General features: G+C 40.1%; 1 long non-coding RNA gene across 3 annotated transcripts in view; it reads right to left on the reverse strand.

The window, feature by feature from the left end:
• LOC149868539 (uncharacterized) overlaps positions 1–3,931 on the reverse strand; it is a 126,113-nt gene extending 122,182 nt beyond the window's left edge. For 2 of the 3 annotated variants that reach the window (XR_016441003.1, XR_016441005.1), the window contains exon 1: positions 3,842–3,924. This is a non-coding gene — a long non-coding RNA (uncharacterized LOC149868539). Of the gene's footprint in view, positions 1–3,841 lie in introns of all 3 variants that reach the window. The other variant, XR_016441004.1, reaches the window with a different exon arrangement.
• Between the last annotated feature and the right edge of the window lie 3,347 nt (positions 3,932–7,278).

The following is a 7,278-nucleotide window of genomic DNA, read 5'->3' on the forward strand; positions in this document are numbered from 1 at the left end:
CACATTGTTATATCCAGTCACTGCCTTGTTAAAAAGTACAATGAGCTATGGAGATTAGTTTGGGGGCAAATATATGGAGCTGGTATAAGCTGTCTCACTTTTACTGGAATGTCAGTAATTTACACCAGCTAAGAATCTACTCCCTTAGTACACTAGGTCATTTCTTGTATCAAGCTATATATTAATAGTGATGCGATTACAGTGACTATGGGCACCTATGCAATTTATGTGTGCGAGTGGCAATGCCAAAATATTTAAGCAATATACAGCACATTTTTATTAATTTTTTAACATTCACTTTGTTTCCACTTTGCAAACAGACAGACATCTTCCTCTTCAGGAATCCTAGTGGGTCCCTTGCTTTAGCTTCCTAGAGACTAAGGGTGAAGTAGCAGTCAACAGAGCTGAGACGTCAAACTAGTGGGGTAAAAGATCACTAAGTATTACCAACTACTGCATGATGTGTTGTTTCCTAAGAGATCCTAGTATCTCCATCTTGTGCAGGGAACCAAATCCATTGCACTGTACTGCACAATCATACATGCGATCTTAGGGATTTCCAACCTGAAAGGCAGCAATTTCTAGAGGAGAGGAAAAGAAATATGGTGTTCCAAAACTGCCACCTTGAGTGGCTGGTGTCTGGAGGAAAAGCTAATTTCTTAACACCATACAGGATACCCTTGTTATTTGCGGGGGTTATGTCCTAGAGATTCTCGCGAATGGGGAAATCCACGAATACTGTGCTGTACCGATAAAAGGCTAAGATAAACAGGCTGGATCCTCCCTGCACTCATTGCACTATAATTTGCTTTTCTTTTAGGTGCCTTGATTAAAGGTATGAATTAATGCTGAAATACTGCAATGTACTGAATGTAAAAGTATCACAAGAGCGCAGTAACAAAGTGTCATCATGTTGCATGGGGAGAGAGCATGGGTCGGCGGGGTGCACCACAAATATTCAAAACTGCAAATCACAAATCCTCGAATAGCAAGGGTTTCTATGGGGCAGAAAGCGGGGGAAAACAGCTTTTGCTTTCTCTTAGAGGTAACTATTCTATTTTTCTCTGGAAAATAAAATATTTGAACCCATATGAGAGAATATGTTGTTCCTCTGAGGAGACTTACAGCTTATTAGAATAACTCAGACCTGAATAAATATTGATATCAGAGTACAGGCTTAGAGCTCCTTGCTGTTGAGGCAGGGAGACATAGTCCTCACCCAAGTGGCAGAGCCCACCCCAGTAGCAAGCAGCTCCCGGGGGCAGGGAGCAATCTCCTGCCTCCCGGTAGCTGGCTGACCAGGAACAGATTTGCTCCCAGTCAGGCATCTAAATGAGTGCTACTGCACAGTAACTACTCACAACTAAATTTGCTACTTGCATTTGCAGGTAGCAAATTTACTTGTGATTAGCAAGGTTACTTTGCAGTAAACATGTACATGTGTAGACAAACAGGCTTACTGATCAGTAAACTATACTGCTTCGCAGTAGAGTTTCTCTTGTAGGCGCACCCAGAGATTTTTGATTTGGTCCAAGCCAGCTCATGAGAAATATCATGAAAGGCACAAACATAACTTGATTGCTCTTGTTCCCAGTCTTAACGCTGGCCAAAATGGAAGCTATTTATTACTGTTAGGACAGTGTGAACAATACAGTCAAAATGGTGCCCTCTACTAGAATGAGTAGTCAATAAACACACAGACACACATCATAATGGTAACATGCACAAGTGTGCTGCTAAGAGACTTCTATTAAAGCACATGCAGAGGCACTGGGGCGTCACATGAGTTCTGCTTTCCTTAAGAATTTCTGATATGAAACAGATACAGAAAATAGAATAAAATTAGCATTTAGATACATACTATTTGAATCCCAGGGTGTGATTCTGTGCTATATTACTCCAGGATTAAGCTGGTGTCAACTCCAGTGAAAGGAATAGAATGATATTGATGTAAAACAGGAGTGGTTCGTTGGTAAATCAGATATTTCTTCTTTACCTGCTTATAGAGCTTTTGCTATTTATTGATATTTCTGTCCATGAGAACAAAATACATTAAATGCATAGAATTGTCAAGGTCTTGAACTAATCATCACAGTACTTCAGTAAGGCATCTAATTTTCATCATGTCGTCTGTATTTTGTAAACCTTATGAACCAAAAATTTTTTTAAGATGTAATTCCTTTCCAACCTTGATAAAAAAGATATGTTTTTCTCTATTGTATGATCCCATTTCAAACTTCAAGGGACAAACAGTAACAGCCTTGGCATTGCTTTTGCTGGGGGCTGGGTAAATTGACTACATGATGAGTCCTTGGTTGTCCCTAAACCAAACTTTGTTGGACAGGTTCATTTACAATGCTCAAACAGAATGACCTTCCAATCTGGCTTAATGGCCCCTGGATTGTTGCAAATGTGACCTGACATTTCCTTATGGGTGAGTTATTAAATTATATCAGGGAATACAATAACATAATTTTATTTCAGAGCCTAAGTGAAAGTGATAGTCTAGAAGATTAAGATGTAAAATTCTTTTGTAAAATTAAGTTATTTATAATCTGATGCATACCCCTTGTTTTATCTTACATATAATACAATTATCTTATATAGTACAGTAGCCACATTCATTGATGATGCTGACAGAACAAAAATAGTACTGGAAGGGGGGTGGGGTCAAGAACTGCTGAGGGCAGTTACCCTGACTTCTAAAGTTACAGCTGCAAAGTGAAAAAACTTGTAATTCTTGCTGTTCTTTATAATGGGATCTACCCATTAAGCTTGCATCTATTTCACCTATAATGGTAGTCATAATCACCTGCTTTTTGGCAATCTTTTAAAATATCAATTTTTTAAATGACAAAGTATTTCATATTATTGTCTGGACTTTTAAACAAGGATCTCAGCTCAGTTTCTAATTGCTTGCAATTTTGTGTCCATAATCAGCAGGGGTGGCCTCGCAATTCCAGGTGCAATTGACAGCATTTAGAAGCCAATGCATCTGATTAGTGGCTGTCGATTTGCTAGTTAAATTTCTAAATGCTATCATCTGAGCTTCTGAAATTGCAGGCTCAGAATTAGAGGCTGTTTTTAAAACTGAGTCCTATGCATTTAAGAAGTTCAATATCCCTTTTAAGTTCTCTATTCATACCTAATTTTTATTCTAGTTCTTTTTTTTTACTATAACTTTTAGGAATCCAAGTAAATAAAGATTCATGCAAATTACCTCAGCTCTTTATTTCAACTGTGCAAACACTGCCCAGAGCAGAATCCAAAGGCATTGGTAGTTATTAACAATGTATTCCTAAATTGGATGAACAAGACTCAACACTAGAAAATTTCTATTTGTCCCTTTTCGTGCTGTTTGCTTATTTTTCTGCTTTCATTGTAATACCAGAAGAAAGAAACATGAAGTTTCTTTGTAGGAAAGTGGAACCAAAGATAAGTTAATAGACTAGAAATGCTGAGTTTCCAAAAACTTATGGTTTATTCTGCCATCTCAATAGCAACCTAGTGAGAAGTCCTAAGATTCCACTGAGTTGAATAAGTGTGTTGTGTTCCTCTCTTAATTAAAGTAATATGCTCACAAGCAACTTAGGAAAAACAGCAGCAAGGAGCTTAGACTGAAACTGAAGTTCTGAAAATGCACACGAAAAGCAGGTAGGGTCTTTTGCCCGTCCAGCAACAAACTTCTATACTTTCACTCAGCCAGTTAACCAACAAGCTTATTCTTAATAGTAAACAAGAAAAAACTAGAAGCCCTGAAACATCAACAGAGGCTGCATGCATACATTTAGATAACCTAACAGAATTCTCCCAAATTTGCTCTCTGTGTAGAGAAACTTACCCAGAGCCACATATACAGACATTTGAGTGCTGAGGGCCTGAAAAATGAAGAGCTTGCAGTGCTGACACTGTGCAGCTTGTGGGGAGGGGGAGAGGCACTGAGAACAATCTCAGCATGCTCTGCAGGCTTCCTTAGTCTGCCCAGTGGCAGCAGTGCATAGGGCAGCTTTGACTGGCTGACTCAGACTGCCCATGGTCAGCCTGGGGATTGTGAAGGATGGTATGGAGCAAAAGATTCCCACAAGTGACACATCGTTTCCTTGAAAAGGAGGAGGAGAAGCTGAAGGAATGTGTTCTTTTCTGAGAGAAGCCAGTTATAGACACATTTCCTGTCCCAGGAGAAACTCTCTTGGAAGTAATTTAACCCTGGTTGTTCTCAGGTTATTTTTCTCCTGCAGTGGCCTTTTTTACCTTAGAAAAAGCCTTAACACTTGTGATTTCTCCTGAGAGAGCATCAACTCTCCCAGGAGAAACTGAACATCTGTATGAGGCAAAATCTCTGCATGAAAATATTATTTAATATAACAGTAGAGTCCTCAGCCTGCCTGCTGTGGCCATTATGGCCAGGTACAGACATTATACTTTTATCAGTATAAGTGACCAGAAATTGTTCTATACCCATAACAGATGAGAAGTTCAGCACACATCAACTAACTTAAAAATGGTGGAACCCAGTCTAAGGGTGCTTACAGACATTCAGACACCCACTCTAACTCACGGCACTTTACATAAAGCACCATGAGTTAAAGCTCCACCCCAATCCAACAGTTGTTCAACTGGTGAGTCGGGTGGGGATCAAGATTGCCTGCATCAGCTCAACACCCCCCACAACTCTGGGGCTGTCAGCAAAAAGGGAGGGAGAGGGGGAAGGGGAAGCAAGGAGCATGGAGCTACCAGCTTGTCTTGCCAGAGCTGGAGGGGAGAGGGTGGAACAGAGCCACCTTGGCTTGTGGGACCCCCCTCAGCTACCCTGCCTGGGGTAGTGAGGGGAGCTAGGCCAGGCCTGTGCAGTGAGGGGGCTCTGTTCTACTCATCCCCCTCTAGCTCAGGTTGGGCAAAGGTTCCATTTGCTACTGATCTAAACTATGCCACTTAGAGAAAACCACATAGCTTAGATCAATTCTGCCTAAAGCTTTTTGAATGTCTCTACCTAGCCAACTTATGCTTTCGTTTGTTTGTCCCTGTTTGCAGGAAGGGACTTTCCCCAGAGCAATCTCTTGTTACTCACCTTCTGATCTCTTGTTACTCACCTTCTGATCTTGGGAACATTTTAGATTGTGCTGTCTTGGAAAATGAACACAGCTTCTTGGAAACACCAAATTATACTGCCTCAGTAGAACTACTTATTAGCGGATCTACACCATTCCTGCTTATTGAGAATAATAATGCAATGCATGATGCAGATCCATCCTCAGAAGACCCCTGTCTGAAAGAATAATGAGGCAGCCCATTACCTGCACCAGGTAGTGGGGGAACCATGTGAAAAATCACAGGGTGAAATTCCCTGACATAGGGTCTATTTTAAAATGTGTTTGGGTTGTGTATAAAATAAAATGATCAGGACTTCACATTAGGCCTTATTCTACAAAAGGGGATTACTACTGGGTAAATGGCATGAGATCCCTCACAGAAGTAAGCGCTTTTGTGCTTAGGCACATTGTCTTGAATGTGGAAGAAATAGAGATATATTTGAAATAGGAAGAAAGAGTTGGCCATTGAAAATAGTTTTTGTTTATTATAAAGGGGAATAAAAGCCAGGTATTTCCCCATGTAGTTTGGATCTGGCAAAAGCTTTGTTTTTCTCATTTTGCTTTGACTGCAAAAGTATTCACATCTCTGGTATAACTGAATCCCTAGTACATCAATGCACCAGAGATTCCAATCTCTTTATATCACTTTAACTAGGTTAGAAATCTTCAAACATAAAAGTAAAAAGAAAATATCAACCGCCATAGCAATGTCATTAATTTCCTTATGGACCTTAAATACTGTATCTTCCTGTCCAGCCTTCGTGTTCCAGAGACTTGCTGTTTCACACAATTGCAAGGTTCCTGTAATTGTCATGTTTTGAAGGCCTCTGGCCTGCTTTCCCAAACAAAGTCTTTAATGATGTCCCATCTATGCATCCATCTACCCATTAGCATTCCTCAAACACTGTAATGCCTTATTAATCTGCTGGTTTTATGCTGGCTTTGACTGTACAAAGTGGGGCAGTGGACAGTATGATAGATGTGCTGCAGGATCTGCACTTTTTGCATTTCTGTTAACTATAAAACAAGCACTCTTTTAATTAAGTTGCTTCTACCTGCCTGCTTACAGCCAAGTGCACTGCTGGGAGCATGGAGGAGGAGTTGGCATAGGGACTACCTGGGACCAGGGAAGGCAGTAGCAGTAGCAGCAGTCCCCAGAGCTGCAGGAACCACTGGAGTTGCCGGGGCAGGTGTAAGGTGCTGGACAGAAAAAGAAAACATTTACTGCCTCGCAAAAGGGGATCTCATGACACGCTTCTGTCACTCTCGTGGCACACCCCCATGGCACACACTTTAGGAGCCACAGATTTAACAGAATAACTCAGAATCTACAGAGTTTAGGCAAGCTGAATAGGCTCATCTATTCCTGAGATAACTATGTTATATATGCACATACACAGTGATTTCTTTCTGATATATAGAATACAAAGATGGGGCCACATGTCAGGGTCCCTAAATAATGAATATTTTCATTAACACTCTTATTGTAAAATATTGCCCACTCTATTTTCCACTCTACTGCTGTAAAATATTGCCCACAATACTAACCCACCTGGAAAAGTGAAGAGTGAGTGCATTAAAAAGTCAAAGTCCTTTCTTCTTGTACTACAAAGATCATCCTAATAAGTACACACGTCCCACAATCTCAGTGATGCAGCCATGCCCGGGAAATTAAGGTATTTATTTAAGTGTATTTCTGTCTTTGAGCTACACATGGCCTTTGTAAACCATGAATGATAGAATATATCCACCAGGACAGAGAGATAATTTTGCACTTATGGTGCAGGTACAGTATCATATATATGCACAAAACAGACGATGCCTTTTTTACAATATATCAGGACCTTTATGCCTCAAAACCAATAACAGAAAGAGGAAAGATCTTACAATCATTTATTCCTATCTTGTTACTAAAAAATTGCTTAAACACGCTCTCACACACACATAGTGAAATTTACTTCACTCAGGTTTTTTTCTCATTCCATTCCATCCTTCCCCTATCTGGATATACGGCCACCTGCAAAAAGGGAAAACATCTTTGACTTTCACTTTAGCATTTCCAAGTGAAAAGGGTATCTCAGTCACTTGTAACACATCTTAATTGCTTCATTATATTTTTATAGAGCACCTGAATTAGTTAGAAGCAACTTAATTAAAACAGTGCTTGTTTTATAGTTAACGGAAATGC

Source organism: Crocodylus siamensis, chromosome 3 (assembly GCF_052110815.1).
Source record: "Crocodylus siamensis isolate JL-2025a chromosome 3, ASM5211081v1, whole genome shotgun sequence".
Taxonomy (NCBI): Eukaryota; Metazoa; Chordata; order Crocodylia; family Crocodylidae; genus Crocodylus; species Crocodylus siamensis.